Below are 21,451 nucleotides of genomic sequence, written 5' to 3' on the forward strand. Positions count from 1 at the left end.
TTTAGTTTCTCATGCATGTAATTAGATGAATAAATGGTAATTGGTATATTGTTATAAAGTATTGAATTTGATAATGTTTTAGAGGTTACTGATTCATTCCTCATGTCTCAATAACCTAGCATGGTCTTGAATATTTCAAACAATTTGTATCAGAGCTTTTTGGTTCTCAGAAGAAAGTTTAACAACTTGAGCAAAGAACAAGGATATGGAGATATTTAGACTTGATAAGACAATTGACAATGAAAAGTTGGCTCTAGAAATGGTCATTGCACAACTCAAAAATGAACAAGAACAACTTTCCCAATCTCTAAAAAGAAGGAAGGGACTTGCAAATCAGATGAATGATCATTGATACATTGAAGAAATAATTGAAGACTTTTTCCCTTCAAGCATTTCAAATGAAGAAAATGATGCAATCAAAGAACTCTGAGAGAAGAATGGTTCCCTACAATAAGAAGAAAGCTCAAAAGAGAACAAGAAATCTAGTCAATAAGGCTATGTGAAATCTTGGAATAGATGAACAAGATTAAAGAAGAAATGGATGGAAGAAATAATGAAACCTAGAACCAATCCCTTTAGCATGTAGATCTTATGGATCAAATATCAAATGCAAATGAGGAAATCATGAGCCAAAAACAAATCAATGAAAGATTAAGAAATGATCTAAATTTGGAAAGAGAAATTGATGAAAGAATGAGAAATGAGCTGAGGTTTCAAAAGAAAATCTATGAAAGATTGAAAAATGACTTAAACACTAAAAATAAAATCAATGAAGGAATGATGAAATCCCAAGCAGACATGAATGAATTAAATCAACTAAATGAGTAGAATATCTATAGGAAAAAGGGTAAAGTAGGAATTGGATACAAAGAAGAAGGTGAAACCTATGATTAAGGTACTCAAACAAATCAAAGACCTACTTGCAATTACTATGGTAAGGTAGGTCATACATCAATTTTTTTTTGGAGTAATGGTAAAGAAAAATTTAATGAAAAATTGTACAATTTCAATCACCATTCTCATAGGGCTAATGAATGTGAGGAGAAGGAAAAATTTGAGGGAAAGTGTCACAAATGCAAGAAACAAGGTCACAAGGCATTAGATTGCAGAACTAAGTCATTCAATCCATTAGAGAAAATTGTGAAAGCAATATTTGGTTGGGATTACAAAACTTGGTGTACATGTCATTACTATGGATAATATGGACACATTGGCACGAATTGTGTTGAATATCACACAAGGAAGAGAGATACCAACATATGATGTTTCACTTGTATCAAACTTGGCCATCCAGCCAAGAATTGCATGAATAGAAGTATAGTTGAAGATGAAAAGAAAGAAAAAGTAGATAAAATTTGAAAGTAGATGAGGAAACAATGGATTCCAAAATCTACCAAGGATTCTAGTTCAAGTAATGATGACCATGTTACTCAAGAAGTGGGTGACTCTACTATTTTAAACTAGGTTTCCAAAGGAGAAGTTAAACAACACTATCAAGATCACATTCGAATAGTTCCAATTGAAAGGTGAACAAGATCCAAATTAGCATTCAAGATATAAAAGGATCATTGAGAAATATTAGTATCATTTATCACCAAGTTACCTTCTTTATCGAGTAAGGTTAGATCATAGACTCTATTGAGCAAGGTCGGGAGTAACAAGCCACACATGGTTACTAAGTCACGAAACCCTCATCGAGTAATAAATGTAATAGTAGATGATAGCCTATCATGCATAATGTCAAGCATGATGTTAATGTAGCTACCTTTGTACCAAGCATTATTGGAGAATTTTTAACAAAAAGCAAGAAATTGAATTCATTTTTTCACCTTGAAATCTAATTGCTATTATGAAGAAAGAAAATTCTAGTGTGATCATGTGACCTCAAGAAAAAGGTTTTGACAATTTATTGAGTAATCATGGCATCAAGCAGTAGAAACAACAAAGAAAAGAAAGGGTCTGAGATGTTGGTTCGAGGAGTCGAGTGGGAAGCACCAAACTTCTAACTTGTGCCCACGATCATAGAAACCCTCAACCCAAGTGGAACTTAATCACAAATCCCACCTAAGGTACTCCTTATTAATGATATTCATACTCATTTCAACTATTCTATTCAAGAAATTAGAACCCTAGAAATGGATGATACCCTAGGTAAATTGTGTGTTACTGGAGTTATGAAACCCACGCATAAACATTTGGAAGACAAAGGTTTGACCCACATTCGTCACGTGCATTGAGGTTTTCAAATCAAATAGATTAGATACATTCTAAGCCAAGTGCATAATAATCAGACATGGCTTGAGCAACCACTTGTAATCACCTAGAAAATGGTTCATCGCATCATCAGCCTTCCCATGCTCAATAAAGCCAAAACCACCAAAACCCTATGTCAAGCTGAGGTAAAAAACAAAACCCTAGCTAACTGGGATGGCAAAGTGATGCAAATTAGCAGTGTAACTAATGCAATACTAAAATTTGGGATACATGTGATAGCTCAAAAGATATATAGTTCTAGCTACCTCAATAGTGTCTCATGTGAAGCTGTAGACTTAGCTTACAAAGTTGTGAAGAACAATTTGTCTTATGACTTAGAAGATCTATTGTTGAAGCAATTCAATAAGAACATGGAAATTATTTGGACTTCCAAGAACAACCCCTAAAAATTTGCCTCTCTGTTGACTTGTTTGTTCTTCCATGTTCAAAAGTTCTTCCTATCCAAAGGCATAATAGTATAGATAAAAGATGTACCTATATTATACAAGATAAATTAATACATTGCAAAAATGGTAGAAAATTGTGTTAGCATTATGGACAACTACTTTGAAGTTGTAGGACTAGAAAATGGGTTAAATGCATAACATACTCTGAGAAAATCATAGAACTCAATCAACATATATTAGCACCCACTAGTCTACCATAAAAGCAAAACTAATAAAGAAAGCAACAGAAATCCCCTCTTTTGTTTATAGCTCACATGTAGTTCTTTCTTCTCCAAACAATTGTAGCTCCAATTTTCCTATAGTGCACACAACATTGAAGCAAAAGCCTATGATATGGATAATGCCATGAGAATACTAGAAGTTTGATTTTAAGCTTGAGAGAAAATGGTGTGAAAATGAAAAGAAGTTAAGAATCTAATGACTTCCAAGCCAAAGACTTCAAGGATTCAAGGGGAAAAAATGAGAGAAAGAGTATCCATTTTATAATCAACACTCAAGGTGAGAGCATTGGATTTGTCACCCATAGACATTTGATGTGGCAAGATATTCCTTTAAGAATCCATGACACATATGAAAAAATATGCCAATTGTGAGATTCTATGATGCATGGAAGTTGAACTTGACTAAATGTGGAAGAGAATCTATGACACGTCATAAGACACCTCAACCCACTTAAAGCAAAGAATCTACGACAAATACGCCAAATAGAGACATGCATAACAGAATAAGAATATATGATTATGAAAAATCTTAGCCAAGCGTCAAAGGAGAATTCACAAAGTGTCATATCAAAGTGTTATGATGATGCAATATTTTATGAAATATTTGAATTAAAAATCCTTTTATTCCACAAAATAAGAATTAGTAGAAAATGGAATTAATGATCGAAAATGGAACTTAGGAAATTGTAAGTTTCCATGGTTTGCAGATAATGGATCAATTAATTAATAAAATTAATTAATTGAGGATTATAACTAGGAAGAATAATTAGAAATAATAATAGGATTAAATTATGGGTTATTTAATCCTATAGAGAAAATTAGCAGAGCATTGGCCAAATTGATTAAATAAATGTGACTGTACCCTTTGATAAAAATGTAGTGATAATGGATATCGAATAAGATGATGATAGATAGACCAAATCCATGGTCAAATTGATTGATAGATCAAAATTAATAACATGACAAGGACACATGACATGAATTGGTTGATATGTAACATTTAACTGACATTGTAAATGCTATAGGATTGAAACTTGATTGATAAGGTTTGATCATAATAACATCGATGGACATTGTCAATATTATTAAAATGTTTAATGATACCATGATTTGACATTGAAAGCCTCAACAATTTCAAGGATTGGATGACATGAATGATAGTTTGACCTAGCACTGAGAGCCATGACAGTACTAAGGTCAGATTGATAAGATTGATAGGTTGATCAGTTTCCAAGGCATTGAAAACCACAACAATATCTAGGAACAAATAAATGATGATTGATTTGGGATTTTTGGTATGTTTTAGGTTTATTAGGACTGATTTTGAGTTATTTGGAGTTGATTTTGGTGATTTTGAGTTGATTTGAAATGGTTTCGAGTTGATTTGATATGATTTCAAAATGACATGAAATTGATGTGCAAGAGGATACAAATGATAAAGTATAATCAATTCTGGCCAAAAGATCGAAGTTAGTAGAATGATAAAATGGGACAAATTAGTATGAAGAAGTGATGAAACCATAGATGCAAACCATTTTTGAGCATCTACATTTTTCCCCTCTTTGATACAATGTGATTTAGAGCTGTGTATCAAAGAATAACTGATGAGAAAGCCAACAACATGCCCCAGTAGGGATGATACATATGGGTGCCCCCCTTGAGAATTTGACTAAGATAAGAATATGATAAGTCAATTTGTCAAAAACAAGAAGAAAAAACCATAGCAACTCACATAATGAAAATTGAAGCTAAAATATGAAAGTTATGAGGCCTAGAGTGCATAACAGGATCAACTAGGAGGCTGAGAGTAATTGCATGGGTTACCACTCAATAAAAACAAAAAATGATAAAAATTATAGTTCATTTTTTCCAAAATGAAGATAAAAATCCAACACAACTAACGGATTGCAAATCTGAGTTGAACTGCAAAAGTTATGGGCTCCGGAGTGTAAGATAGAGGCTCTGAGAGCAGTTATGGGTATCGTAGGTCCCCAAATATGCCTAAAACTCAACCAAATATGTCATTGATGTAGTTGATGAGCTCAATTGCATCATGATAGTATCAAGTGTGTCAATGATGCACTTGGGAAGCCCAAGTGGTCTTAGAAAGTGCAAAATGTGCCTGATAAGTCTCTGGGGGCCAAAATCAACATGACGAGGGACAAACAAGAGGCCAAGAGTAATCTCAAGGATTACCACTCAATACAATGAAAAAATAATGAAAATGATAGATAATTGTGTTCACAAGAAAGATATGAGTTCAACGCAACTGACAGTTCATAAATCAGAGTTGAAACACAAAAGTTATGGCCTCCAAAGTGCAACCTAGGGGTTCCGAGAGCTGTTCTAGATAACCTAGGTCCCCAAGTGCGCCTAAACTCTACCAAGTGCATCAATGACATAGTTAGTATGACCAAGTGCATTAATGACATAGTTGGGAACCCCAATTGCACCTTGAAAGTGCAGATTATGCCCTAAAAGGCTCTTGGGGCCAAAAATAGCCCAATTGGACTTGTAATGCCCTGAAATTGTGCGTGCATGCCCAAAATGATGGAAACATGGCAGATCATGAGTGAAATCATCAAAAATGGTCATATTTGGTCAAATATTATGAGACAAATTTTCGACTAAGGTTGAACTAGGTGGAAAGCCAAAGAAATTTGGTTGACAGAGTAGGATGATGCAAGAATGCATGAATGCTAGATGAAGATGATTTGGTGAATCAGAAGACATGATCATGGTGATGGAGAATGAGATGAGAAGATGTTAGTATGATGGAAATACTTTTGCTTCTAGAAAGTTCACTATATGTCAAATGGAGCTTTATTTTGATATGGCAAATGGAATGCAATGTATCATGGCATAAAGGGCTAGAGCGCAAATGCAAGCCTTTTGCATAAACAAGCATGATGTAGATAGAGAATGACCTTGTCCTTCCTAAGGCATATATAAATGCCCCAGACTTTTAAAGGTACATTGTAATAGATAGAAATAGTAAAATATGACCATGAACCATCCCGGCCACTCTCATAGATTAGTTGATATCATCGAGTAGCATAGGGGCATGATCAAAGAAAAACAAAGCAAAATAAATCACTCACTAAATAGCATGAGCCAACAGCTATTCTTGTCCATTATTACATTATTTTTAATGTTTTAGGTGTGTAGATAGAATTTGACATGTTGATAATGTGATAGCTCTGGTTGTGGACTCAGTTGATAAGTCCATAATGACATGTTGGATTGATTGTTGGTTCATGTTGCTCAGATATTGTGACTGGTATTGAAGTGTAGTGCTTTGAGTTTCATTCTACAAAGTGCAAGTTTTTACACAAAAGGGGTGGTTATCCACAATGAATATGTACAAGGTTTATTGAAAAATTTTAATGGGTTTTGTGATTTTTAGGGTTTTTTGGGGATATTTGATTTTTTTGTGTGACTAATTTCTTCAGGACATTATGTGATTTTTATAGATTTTCTCAGGACATTTTATGATTTTTAGGGATTTTTTTAGGACATTATGTGATTTTTAGTGCTTTTTTCATGACATTGTATGATTTTTAGTATTTTTTTAGGATTGTATTTGAATGTTTAGGATTTTTTGAGGATCATAAATGCATATACAAGTGTTAGCTCCAATCCATTATGCAATAGGTCCAATGGATACAAAGTGCTTAGGGATATACTCCCAGTTGAAATTTAAACTCATGCAACATGTAGGTAATATGCCCCTGGACAAGACACAAACTATGTACAAAGACCAATGACAGAGTGTATATAGATTGGTAATGCTTGGTAAGATAACAAAGGACATTAACCAGTTTGTGAGCCATGGTCAAGGAACCAAGGATTTCTTGCAATATGAGGGATATGATCAGGGAATGATAGAGGGCAAAAAAACTAGATGGAATCTTGATAGATGGACGAGAAACATCAATTACACATGGCACCTGTTTGCCAGGTTTTCACCATGGTTCTTGTCCAAAGTGCCTGTTTGCCAGGTTTTCACTTTCGGATGAGATTTTTCTCTTGACTCAAATCTTTTGTGCCAAGATGCCTGTTTTCCAAGTTTTCATCAAGGAATCCATTTTTAATGACTTTTTGCTATTTTTTCAATATTTTTTCATGACTTTTTCAAAAAAAAAATTGTATTTTTTCAGGTCTTTTAGATGGAATTAAGAATGTTGTGGACAACTACTGATAAGAAATTTATTGTTGGTGTTGCTAGCTAATAAGCTCTGGATCTATGACTGACCATAACTACATAGGAGTCATTCTGATTCTATAACTAAAATCAAACCACCAAAAGGGCCTCGAGATATACCATCATGTACCATATGTAAAACAATGTTTGTCTCTTGTGAATCAAGGCATTTGAGGATAATTGGGTCAAAGGATGTTGTGTATGGAATATCACTGATGATGACATATGCAAAGGCTTGTTGGATAAAGATTTGATCTTGGGTGTTGGGAAAATTACGTAGTTGGATGTGGGGATAAAAAATTGGATATAAGGGAGGGTTGAGAGGGTTGAGACCAATGACCTTCCACATGAATGCCGATTGAGAGAGCTCCAAAACACTTTGTGGCATGTTGAACACTAGAACATTGATATTCATGGCATCATATTTTTCATCTTGTGTCCTTGGGAGCTGCTTAGCTTTTGATTTTTTATGGTTTAATGGTGCCTTTTGGTTTTCACCAAGAGAACTATGCTTGCTATCCTTTTCTCTTTTTTCTTTTTAACTAGAATGTGGAGTTCACTCCCCAAAATATGACAATGTGTTCTCTTTAGGAGAAACTACTTCTTTATGATCTTCAATCATAATGCCTTCGCAAATTTCAAAGTATGTTGTGAGAGTGTCATCATCGTCAAATTGATCAAAAATTGGTGGTCCATGTTGGTCCCAATCCAAAGGTTAAGGATAACTTGAGGGGATGTCATCATTAGTATTGAATGGGCTTTGGTTGAAGGTAGATATATGGGTATCTGATTCAACTAGGTCATTGGGGTTATGCTTAGAGGCTAGAGGATTGTTGGTTTCAAGTGGGATATCCTTAGATGCCTCTTCATCATTCAAAAAATCCATAGTCTTACACATAGGTACCATGGTACTAGGAGGACCTATTCATAATTGTTTAAATCCAAGCCCCAAACTAGGAGGTCATCCTTCTATAGTGATAGGTTTAGTGATTCCTTGTTTATGAGATCTAAGACCACTATAGCCATCATAACCTTGTTTTTGCATGATAGTAAACCCAAGTCCATACTTGCTAGGAGATATTAAAGTGGGTTCTCATTTTTCTTTTTCTTTCTCAATATATACGGATGTATTCTCATTGATAGAGGTATCATTCTTTGTATTAATCTCTGAATGTTGTGCTTGAAGTGGTTGTGATTTACCATGAGATTGGGGAGAAACTAGTGACTCCTTAATGTGAGAGACTTGATACATAAAGTACTCTCCACACCCATTATCTTCAACCATCATCTTTTCCTTGTCTTTACTTAGCAATATATCAGCATCCACATACTTAGAGGAATTTGTGGGTTGTGCTTCATTGTTTGTTGGGATTTGGAATGCAATAGCATCTCTTAGATTAGCACAAAATTGGAAAGGATTTGGATCACTAGGGATGGTAACCTCTACGTTGTGATAGGAAAACTTTAGACATTGACAATATGTAGAAGGGACTACTTTCATAGCATGAAGCCAAGGGAATCCCAGTATCATGTTGTAGTTCATTTATATATCTAGGACATGGAATAATGTGTCTTCAATAGCTAGACCAACTCTAACAGGTAATGTGATGACACCCCTAGAGAAGAGTTCACCATCATCATAAGCTTTTATTGTGATTCTTTGGGAGGGATCTACATCATCTTCAGAATAACCCAAATTTTTGACAACCTTAAGAGTATAGATGTTCAATCTTGCTCCTCCATCTATTAAGACACATATGACTTTGGCATTATGGATGAAGACTTTGAGATAAAGGAGATCATTATGGTTAGGTTTTTCCTTAGGAATATCTCAAGGGGAAAAGGTGATATGCTATAAAGCAGATAGGTTACCAACCAAGGCTTGGAACTGGGAAACATCCATGTTATCTAGGACTATTGACTCTTTAAGGACTTGCTCTAAGATCTTCTGGTGTTGGGGAGATGCACGTAGTAGGTCCAAAATAGATATTTGTGTAGGGGTTTTGCCAAGCTGTTCAATAAGCCTATACTCAGATGAAGTAGGAGTAGTAGGTCTACTAGGGGGTGCAGGTCTAGTAGGGGTAGTAGGTCTAGATGGCGCTCTAGGTAGGGTGATCTTGCTATGGCATGTAGTGATAGCACAAAAAGGGTCTTAAACCTTCAATGTGAATGTGGATATGCATAAATTAGAATCATTAGAGCAATTGATGGTGTAGTCATAGTTGGTGCGTGTGTAATTCATATTACTTTGTGAGTTTGGGTTTGAACTTGAGGGTTTCTCTTTGTCATGATTACCCAAAGGATCTCTGAATGTAGTGTGATCAGAGTTGGATGCTAATAGAGATGGATCAACTATGATTACACCATCATCAATAAGGTCTTTTATTGCATGTTTCAATTAGAAGCACAATAAAGTCTTATGTCATTTGGTGTGGTGGTAATAATAGTATTTTTTGTCATCTCGCCAATTTTCTTTAGTTAATAGTTCTTCTTTGATTAGGGGTAGCTGCAAGAAGTTATTACTCAGTAACTGTTGTAATGCAGTCTCAAGTGGTATTCCCAATGGTGTGAATTTCCTATCCTTGGTTCTAGGATGTCTTTTGTCTTGTGTGGAAGTCTCAGTTTTCTATTGTTGAGGTGTTGTTTGATTAGGAGATTGTGAATTTGTTGGGTTTGTACCTTTCAAAATCAATTGTGGTTGCATTGTGCTAATTGTTTGAGCATCCACAATGCCATCATTAGTCATGTTCTTATTTTTGGAGAAAAAATTTTCCTTGTCATTAGATGAGTTGTTGTCTGTGTTTGCTTTGTTTATCTTGAGGATTCCCTTACGGATAAGAGCATCTTCAATACTAGCCCCTTTTTTCATCAGTTTAGATATAGTGCTTGGGCTCTAAATTTTGAGTTCATACATTAAGTCTGGGACTACATTTTCAATGCACAAGTTTACTTGTTGTTCTTCAAGAATGTTTAGTGAGAATTGACTAACTAAGCTTCTCCAATGTAGTAAAAATGTGATGAATGATTCTCCCATATTCTATTTAGTTGAGCACAAATTAGAAAGTGTCACCTCATTTGTAATGTTGAAGGCAAAGTGGGAGATGAACTTGTCTACTAGCTCTGACCAAGATTTAATATTACCAGGAAGTTTGGAGTACCATTCAAGTGGGAGCCCACCTAGAGAATGAGGGAACAATCTCATGAGGTAAGTGGGCTCATCACTAAGTTTGGTACATGAGGCACAAAATTCTTGGATGTGATCAACAGGGTTTCCTTTTCCTCGATATTTTTCAAACCTTGGAGCCTCAAAGTGTTTTGAGAATTGAGGCATATATAGACTTTTATCAAATGGGTTAGGACGTAGGTCCCTTTCTCTATATAGAGCCTATTTCTTTTGGACTCCCAATGCCTCGAATTGTTTGGAAAGTTGTTCAAATTTTTGTAATAGTTCTTCATTGGGTTTTTGCATGATGGTCTTTCCTTCAAGTCTTTTGTGTCCATGAGTAGACCATTTGCTGTGGCGAGAACTATGTCTACTTTATTTTGATATTTCTATATCTAATGAGTCTAGTGAAGTGTCGCTAGGTGGTGAAGGTATGTTGGCACCTCAAAGATAGAAGGTTCTTTGTTGTGGGGGGACTTCTTGTGATATTTGATGTGAAACTTATTGTGGGATCGACTGTGATTGTTGTACTATGTGTTGTTGTTTTGCCATGTGTTGTGGTTGTGCCATGTGTGGCTATTGCTATTGTGATACTTCTGTTCATTGTATGTGAGGCCATGTATGTTCTTGTTGTTGTAGAGGTATTTATTGAGGTTTTTTTGGTGCATGTTGTTGTTGTAACAAATGTTTCTAGTACACAATTTGTTGCTCAAGGCATCTTTGGTATTCTATTTATCATTTGAGTTGTTCTTGTTCTTTAGCAAACATTGCTTGTCGTTGTTGGAATTGTTGCTGAAATTGTTCTTGATAAATTGTGTGTAAGTCAAGTGGGTTCACATGGGATTGCGTATTAGGAATGTTGGATGTTTTCCCACATTGAAGTCATTGTTGTTGTGGTTGATGTTTTTGTTGATATGTGGGATGTGTGTTAAGTGAATGTAGACCTGGTTGAGGGTTGGAAGTGTTAAGTCCTTGCATCACCATAGGTTGATGTTGTTGTGGGAGTTGGTTATGTCCTTGAGAAGTGATTGTCATGTTGGCATTGTTGCCTAGGCTCCTTTGTGTGTTAGAGGTTCCTCCTTGTGACATCATATTGAGTTGACTATGTGATGTGTTCTTGTTGGGAATGGGTGTAATGTCAATAAGGCTTTTCCTTTGTGTGTCGATAGGGATCATTGCACTTGATGTTTCACATGTACTTATGAGAGGCTCCATAGCATTTGATGTCATAGCACTTGGTAAAGTTAGGAAAAAAGGTGTACTTTGTTGATTTTCCTCCAGAGAAGGTATGTCGAGCATCCCTAGAGCACAAGTCCCTTTAGGTACATCTTTTTTTTGCATCATGTGACTAAAATAAACTCTTAATGTCCTTTTGGGGTGTTTAGTGATTGGTGGTATTTCATCAAACAAGGGGTTAACATTGATGTGTTCAAATGTACTTTGGAGGATTTTGATGGTTGATTCTTGATGGGACCTTATAGGTGCCATTATCATGTTTGAAAACTCCAAAGGTTGTTTTGCCTTATCTAAGTCCAAATTGATCATGGGTTGTATGTTTTCAATAGTTGTGTTGGTCTGATGTTTGGACTTGGGTCCTTCAACATTTGGGTTGAATTTGACAATTTCTTGGGCTACCAAAAGTTTGAAGCTTTTATGGAATTTTTTGTCTTGACATGCTCTAGCCATTTCTTCATTAGTGATGCCATAGTCAGTGTTAGAGTCATCACTTAGGTGTATAGTACCTTGTTGTATGTTCGATGTGTTATAGTTGAAGGTATTTGTGTTAGGTTGGCTAAATTCAAAGGAGTGTGATTGTTCATCTTCAAGTGTGGTTGGTACACTTCCTCCTCCTAGTGGTATTGGCATGAATATAGGTTCAAAGTCAAGACTCCTACTAACCATCCCATGTATGGGGGGAAGTGTTTGGAGGAATTCTCATGGTAGGTGCATTGTTTGAGGTTTGTTCTGTCATAGCTTGATTATGAGGATCTTGCAGATATATGTTCAAGGGGTCTGCTAGTAATGGTTGTGATGCCTTGATTTGGTCTTCGTCAAAGGTTTGTTGGGTTTTCTTGCTCTTTCTCTATCTTGGAAAAGGTTTTGGTTGTGCTTGTACCTTAGATAACAAAGTTTGATAGAGTTCCTTAGGTCTCTAAGCCGATTGTGTCCTAGTAAGTGCTAGCATGATACCTAAGAATGTAGATACAACAAAAATTTTGAGTGTTTTGAGTGATTTAGAGTGGTGGGTATGCAAGATGTGAGTGTTTTTTGGATTTTTAAGTTTTTAGGAATGTTACGCAATGTGAGGAAATGATAAATGAATTAAGGTTTTGATGTGCAAAGTGCAAATGTCCTAGGGATGTTATGTAAATGAAAATTCAAGGTGATGTTTTGAAGTTTGACTAGAGGGGATGAAAATGACTCTAAGGTATGCAAAATGACAATTAGGGTTATGTTTTGGACTTCCTCAGGATGCTAAAGGTTGGTGTGTACAAGGTAGACTATGCAAAGGATGGTTTCCAAGGGTTTATAATGATGTTTGGGACATGTAAAATGAGGGTAAATGCTTAAGAAGAAAATTTGGTTGATGGACAATTTGATAAGGTTTGACTATGCTAGGATGTTGAACAATGTGAGATGATGGGGATATTCCACTAGGGTAAGTCAAAATGATGTTTGGGGATGCTAGGGATATTATTATTCTATGAAAATGGTATATGGAAAGTTTTGAACTTAGGTAAAACCTTTTAGAATGTATTTTGTCTAGGAGTTTAACCTTGCAATAAAGTACTTTGGATCTTGACCAAAAAGTGATAAAAGACGAAAAGATCAAATTGATAAAAGATGAAAAGGTAAAATATATAAAGACATATATAGATTTTTACCAAAGCAAATGATAAGAACAGATAAAAAAGACTAGTCAAGATCCATTATCCATCAACACTAGGAGATACTCTAAGACTCATACTTTGTGTAGATTTTTGACTAAATTCAATGGTTTCGAGGGTTTAAAATGATGTTTTTTGGACTCAAAATGGTGATGATGTTGAGTGGATATGTAATATGGATAATTCCTAAGATGAAAAATGGGGTTTTGGGTGCAAGATGTGTTTTTGGGTTAAGTGCAGAATGAGGACGTGCAGAGGCTCCTAGATGCAGTTTTGATGTCCTCAAGTGCAGTTCAAAGGCCCAAAATGGTAATGAAAGTAACCAAGTGTGCCCTAACAGTGACATGTGCACTCAAATAGTACCAACTATATCATTTATGCACTTGGATCTAGTTTGGGCGAAGTTGGTAAGCTAGGAAGAATGTTTGCTAACTCTGAAAGGTATGGTTACTAAACTGATATGCCAAGAAGCTAAGATACTGGAGTTGATGTTAGGATGGGTTGAGGGATGAAAAAATGAGGTTATGACCTAATGAATAATGTCCTAATTGAATTCAATGAAGACTAGGTGATGTTGAACACAAATCTAGGCAAGCTAATGCAAAGGGAGCTAACTGGGTACCTAAAGACACAATTAAAGCCCCAAAATGTTATATGGAACCCAAAACTAGGTCTTAGGACCACCAAGTGCACCTAGAAAATTTAGACTAAATCAACGATGTAGTTGGTAGTTTTTGGGCACAGTTGGTAGTTTCTGGCTGTAGTTGGTAAACTGGGCTGGAACCAAGGCAATTCTGGGAGCTATGGTTTTAGGATTGATGTCACAGAGAGGTAAATAGTAGGTGACAGTGTTAGGGCCAATATGAATGCTCAAAATATGGTTAGGACACCCAAAATGATGGATAAAGTGGTCAAGATGATGAATAGGTATGCAAAGATGCAAGGTGGTGAATGCAAAGTGCTAATTTTAAGATGGGAATGCAAAAGACTAAGGGAGGTAAACTGAAGCTAAATGGATGCAATATGAAAGGTAATAGATGGTAAATAAGGACTAAAAAGTGAAATATGAAGTCTATATGATGCACAAATGATGCCTATACTAGGGTGAATCTAAGTGAAGTCTATGCAAGTGTGAGATCTACATTTTTCCAAGCACGTTTAGGAACACAAGTCATCATGTTTTCTAAGGTTTGAGTGTGTTGAACGAAAGTTTGCAAAGTTTGATTAAATTTGTAAAGTCTTGACAATGTGTAATGTTTGGAGAAGGTTCAAGGTGTAAATTTTAATGTTGGCTATTATCTTGATTATGTTTTACACACATGCAAGACACATTAAGACAAGAATAGATGTTGTTAAAAGTTAACAAACACACCACAACTTAGGCTTTTAGGATTGTATCCACTGAATTCCTACTTGAACCAAAGTTTAGCCATGCATATCTAGAGTGGACAACCTAGAACCTTGTCACCATAGGCTCCCCCTTACAATGCACTCACTTCTCGGGGCTACCAAGATTTGCTTCCCAAGGGGCATGACTTCCCAAGGGACTGTTGCCTTTACTAAGGACTGCAAGAATGTAGGATGTCTTCATGAGCATGGGTGACCCCTTGAGCCAGTGGATAGAAAGGATTTTGGCCACTAAAACATGGTTTTTAGTAACGTAATTCTATTTGGCAAGTGAATGATAAACTTCTACAGAAGGTCTCCCAGCCCCGAGAACTGGAGTTTGACACACCATAAGGGTACTAGAGGAGAGCTATCACACAACAATACTGCCAATATGACTTTCACCATAATCAAATTTTATATAGTGACTAGAATTTTGAACTAGATTTTGGCCTATTACTGCTCTAAGGTCATCCCCTAGCATATCCAATATCGAGTATCTCGGTCCAAGGTAGGCCTCCTATAGAAGTTACATGGATTTCTCTTACACCCAAGATCCATGAATGGCGAGGGGAGAGGATACATCCAATGTAACTCCTAGGGATTTAACACTGTAGACATGCTAGGAAGAAAAGAAAAAGGTTCATTTTAAGCACCAAATAAAGTGTTATCTAATCTAGGAAATCCACACACATAGTTTTGAAAGACACACAAAGTCGTTGACAACATCCTGCAAAGCACACATTAGTAGTTTCTTATGATCATGTCTTCATCCAAAAATCACCACAAGCTGCAAAAGGACCATCATGAACAAAAAATAACCTAATCTATGTCCTAGAGAGTGATAGGAACCCTAGATATAGATTCTGATTGATGCATGTGCTTACTGTGAACCCAGGTGTGCTCTGATAGAGCAGATTGCTCCCCAGAATGCCAAAATGGATTTAAACACCCCCAAGTGCACCTAGATAGTGTGGAATACATCAATGACATAGTTAGGTCCCAATTGTGTGTAGTTGGTAGTTTTAGGGCGTAGTTGAGAAGTTAGGTGCAAAGTGTGGGGAAATGGTGCCTAGACAAGACCCAGAAATTGAAATTTTCAAAGCTACACTCCTACCTACACCCAAATAGTGTATATTAAATCAATGAAATAGTTAGGGCCTAGTTGGGTGCATTTGGTAAGTCAAAAACAACAAAAGGAGGTTTTTCTGGCTTCTAGACTCCTAAAACTGCTCCTAGGGGTCCCAAGTGCGCCCCGACAGAGCATAGTGCACCCTAGGACAAAAAGCTAATAGAATGCATGAAACAAAAGCATATAAGCATTTTACTGGACCCCTTAATTAATTTTGGTGTGAAAAGTAATAGTATATAATCATTATACCCTTCCAAGTGAGCTCCTTCCTTGCACCTGCAAGCACAAAACAAGATAACCCAAGTTAGATATGCATGTTCATGATGGGTTCACCAAATGTAGGACTAGAAAATGGGTTGAATGCATAACATACTATGAGAAAATCACAGAACTCAATCAATATATATTAGCACCCACTAGTCTACCATGAAAGCAAAACTAATAAAGAAAGCAATAGAAAGCCCCTCTTTTGTTTGTAGCTCCCATGTCCTTCTTTCTTCTCCAAACGATTGTAGCTCCAATTTGCTTATAGTGCACACAAGATTGAAGAAAAAGCCTATGATATGGATAATGCCATGAGAATACTAGAAGTGTGATTTTAATCTTGAGAGAAAATGGTGTGAAAATGCAAAGAAGTTAAGGATCTAATGAATTCCAAGACAAAGACTTCAAGGATTCAAGGGGCAAAAATGAGAGAAAGAGTGTCCATTTTATAATCAACACTCAAGGTGAGAGCATTGTATTTTTCACCCATAGATATGAAATGTGGCAAGAGATTCCTTTGAGAATCCATGATGCATATGAAAAAATATGCCAATTGTGAGATTCTATGATGCATGGAAGTCAAACTTGACTAAATGTGAAAGAGAATCTATGACGTGTCATAAGACACCTCAACCCACCTAAAGCAAAGAATCTATGACAAATAAGCCAAATAGAGACATGCGTAAGAGAATAAGAATATATGATTATGACAAATATTAGCCAAGTGTCAAAGGAGAATTCATGAGGTGTCATATCCAAGTGTCATGATGATGCAATATTTTATGAAATATTTGAATTAAAAATCATTTTATTCCACAAAATAAGAACTAGTAGAAAATGGAATTAATGATGGAAAATGGAACTTAGGAAATCATAAATTTCCATGGTTTGTAGATAATGAATCAATTAATTAATAAAATTAATTCATTTAGGATGATAACTAGGAAGAATAATTAGAAAGAATAATAGGATTAAATTATGGGTTATTTAATCCTATAGAGAAAATTAGCAGATGATTGGCCAAATTGATTAAATAAATGCGACTGTACCCTTTGCTAAAAATGTAGTGATAATGGATATCAAATAAGATGATGATAGATAGACCAAAGCCATGGTCAAATTGATTGATAGATCAAAATTGATAACATGCCAAGGACACATGACATGAATTGGTTGATATGTAACATTTAACCGACATTGTAAATGCTATAGGATTGAAACTTGATTGATAAGGTTTGATCATAATAACATCGACGGACACTGTCTATATTATTAAAATGGTTGATGATGCCATGATTTGACTTTGAAATCCTCAACAATTTCAAATATTGGATGACATGAATGATAGTTTGACCTAGCATTGAGAGTTGTGATAGTATTAAGGTCAAATTGATAAGATTGATAGGTTGATTAGTTTCCAAGGCACTAAAAGCCACAACAATACCTAGGAGCAGATAAGTGATGATTGATTTGGGATTTTTGATATGTTTTAGGTTGATTACGACTGATTTTGAGTGATTTTGAGTTGATTTGAAATGGTTTTGAGTTGATTTGATATGATTTTAAAATGAGATGAAATTGATGTGCGAGAGGGTACAAATGATAAAGTATAATCAATTTTGGCCGAAAGATCAAAGTTAGTAGAATGAGAAAATTGGACAAATTAGTATGAATAAGTGATGAAACCATAGATGCAAACCATTTTTGAGCATCTATAGAAGTATTCAAAGAGAAAATGAATAACAGATTTAGAATACCTAAGAAGCTAGTAGAAGATTACAAAGATGATGTTTGTTTCATGGTAGATAGTGACAGAGTCTCCATTCAAGCAGTAAAACGTAGAATTGTATGGGTAAATCATGTTCCTTACAAGGTAAATATTGATGAGGCAAAGGACATTATTGAGGCTCTGATTAATGAGCTTGTTGATCCAAAGGTACCACACTTTCGAACATATGATGAGGCAAAGGCAAGGATCGGGCTAGAGATAAAGCTCCCACAAGTGGTTAACAAAGGTAAGAGGAGGATAGAAAAACTAAAATCAAGCACATCTCTTATGTTAACTAAGGGAAAAGGAAAAGATATATATGAAGAGGAAAAGGATGAAGAGGAATCTAAAAAAGAAGAAGAACCAGTTGTTGGTGTTTTAAAACTACTGAACAACAAAATTCTCAATATCAAAATGATATTACTCACACAACCTAAGGATTAGCCAAGTCCTATTAAAAATTATATGTGCAACCCATTTGGACCCAACTTCAACAAAACCAAGGGTGGTTTTCTACTCTTTAGGCTCTACAAAGCCAGGTTGGGTATACCCAGGATGATTCAAGACTGGAAAACATTGTAAGAGAATTACTTTAGTTTTATTTTGATTCTTATCTCAAATCTTCAACTACATGCATAATTCTAACATTTTGATAATCACATCCCATATGACAGATCTGGCCATAATTCTTCTATAGATTTGCATGTGTTCTCTGTAATAGTGGCTAACTAAAGCTAAAACATTCCATGCAAACAAGTATTTACTAACTTTGAAGATCTTTAATAAATAATTCTTCATTTGAAAACTATTTATGACATACTTTTGTTCCAGCTGAACTAACTTGACAAGTGCCTAATCCATTAGGGTTCAAAGTTTACTACAAATCCATAGATCTAATTTTTTGCCTTACAAAAAAAATTATTAGCAATTCTTATTAGAATTTATCATTATAGCATCCTTCCTATTACTGCAGCAACCTTATCAAATTTGTCAAAGCTTTTACTTAATCCATTGCAATAATAGCAGTGATGACTAGACATACAACCTAAATGGATTGCATTCAATTGCACAAGCTTTTACTCATACAATATCAAGATAACTAGGTAACCAAAAGGAGATAAAATTTAGAAATAATTGATATGGATACAACTCATAATTTTTATTCATTTTCTTTGAAAATTGTATACATTTGCAGTAAACTCAGAATGACCTTAGGAAGAAACAAAAAGATCATTTTGTATTAATGTATTCTTAGGAACTAACAGAGAAAATACATCATAAAACCTTTTCAAACATTGGACCAAATACCACCTAGAGCATTAGAAATCAGATCCTTCTCTAGCCCTAGAATCTCACTTATATAATGTGAGATGCAACAAGCTATAGGCTAAGAGAAATTGATAGGTGTCCTTTACAAGAGATAATTACATACACCTATCATAAAATGACAAAAATATGGGTAACAGAAGATGTCTAGATCAAACATTTCTTTTTGGTGGGTCTGCTTCTATCACATTCTCTATTGTTGTTGATTTGACAACTATTCTGATCCCTCTTTGTATGCAAATACCAAGCTAACCAATGATTAAGTTTGTTTTGATGATTAAAATTTAGTCTCCACCTATGGTTTTTCACCATCTTTATCTTGTATAGTGGGAATAACTTCTATTTTTCCATCTTCTTTGGTTGTATCTGTGTTGTATGGGACCGGGTCTACAACTAAAAGTGACTAGGCACTCTTGTCTTCTTCTCCCTATATGCCTTGTGTAGTTATGGTGTCAATTACTTGGATCTCATCACCCTACACCTCATCACTATCAGCTTCTACTTCCTCAAACTATTCATCAAGAACTATTTTTGCCATCCACTTGTCAAACAGTGTGTCATCTAGCCAATTGAATTGCAAAATATCACTCTGCCTCTTGAGCACATACTCAACTTCATTATTAATAGTAACAAATTTTTTTTCAAAGAATCAAAGAATATTTGGACTTCCACTATTTCTTCAATTGTTGTGGCCCACCACATATGCCATGTTTCATTGATAACTTGATTCATTCTTAAACAAAATAAATCATCAAGCTCCTTAGCCCATTCATCTTTGCTTTTCAAATTATTCTTCTTGTCTAGGGCACAAGGAAACAAACTAAAGTTTTGGCTCTTGTGCTTATCTAAGTAGCCAACTATTATTCTTTGCAAATGAACTCTCTTATTGTCAAAGTCAATAAGATTAGAAACATTATCAAAAAAATTCTCAAAAATGATCATAGGAAACTTTTATAATAGAATAACATAAAAATGTCACATCTTTCCTCCTTCTTACCCACTTATTTACAATAGGCCTCAAAGCCTCATCACTAGCATTCATTTCATCCTAGATACTGATCGCCTTGGCCAACTGATGATAAACTAGTGGGCACTCAATTTTATCCCCCAAATATGTAAGAGCCTTTCCTAATTTTTCTTTATATTTCACATTCAACTCCACATGTAAAGCCCATAGTTTATTCTTTTCATCTTCAAAGTCCTTAGTAGTGTAATACTCTAGCCTTTGGGGTGTATCTAGTACTTCTATGAGGGGGGTGGATCTAAAAGGTTCAATTGGGGGACAACGGTATGTTATTCTTGATATTGTGGACCTCCCCATTAGCTTGTTCAAAAGCTCAATTCTCCTCTTTACCTCTTTATTGTAGGCATCCACAACTGCCTCATGCTTGCTCTGCAACCCAATCATTTTTTTTCCTCCCTCTCTACAGTAGCCAAGGAAAATTGAGAGTAATCTACATTCATGTGGGCTGCCTGTACATGTGAGGTATCAACAACTCTCCTCAAAATGATATTCCTAGTTAGTCTTGAATCATTAGGCTATGATGGAATAGTCATAGATCCTCTTCTCAATGACAACATGATAAGATCAGCTTCACCATTACTAGATGCAGTTCCCAAGAACTCTTTTTTATTTGGATCTCGCAATCCCAAATTATTTGACACAGAATTGAAAATCAAGGCATCAACATTGTCCCAATTGGGCAACAATAAAATATTTGTAGCCTTTACCATCTTATTCCCTTCTTCAGGGGCTATATTTAGGAACTCTTGAATCATTTGTTCCTTTATTTTATTTTGAATTGAGGCTTCATCCATTTCTGGATGCTCTGCTTTCACATTCTTACATCTTTCCTCAAAATTGTCCATGTTTGCCCTCTAAGAAAACTGATGGAAAGCCTTAGAATTTACAAAACTGCCATCAAACAAAAATTTCTAATTAGCTTGTTCCAAAATAGGATCCAATTCCCTTCCCCTGAAATCTATGATAGGAAACTCAAAACTTGGCATAGGAGGCTTCTGGGGGTTGGCTTCATCAATCTCTACTTGGGTAACAAAAACTCCCCCTTGTGATCCAATTTGTTCAATCTGCTCATCAGTGAGCCACTCCTTCTTAATTCTCATAGGGGTTTGGAAAGGTGAGTAACCCTAATCTTGAGATTCCTCTTCCCTTATTATCTTTCTCCTCTTAGGAGAAGGTTTAGGAGACCTTTCTTCAAAAATAGCACTAGTAGATTCAACTATCTATTTTCCTTTATCCATCATGGGCCTTTGATTATGAATGATAGTATATCCTGGCTTCTTTTGAATAATTAATGGACCTATCCATATATTGGGAGTGAAGCCCAATCTCCTCATTATTTCCTTGGCTTTATCTAG

This window comes from Cupressus sempervirens, chromosome 11, assembly GCF_028749045.1.
Source record: "Cupressus sempervirens isolate cs-2001-9-10 chromosome 11, ASM2874904v1, whole genome shotgun sequence".
NCBI classification, from domain to species: Eukaryota; Viridiplantae; Streptophyta; class Pinopsida; order Cupressales; family Cupressaceae; genus Cupressus; species Cupressus sempervirens.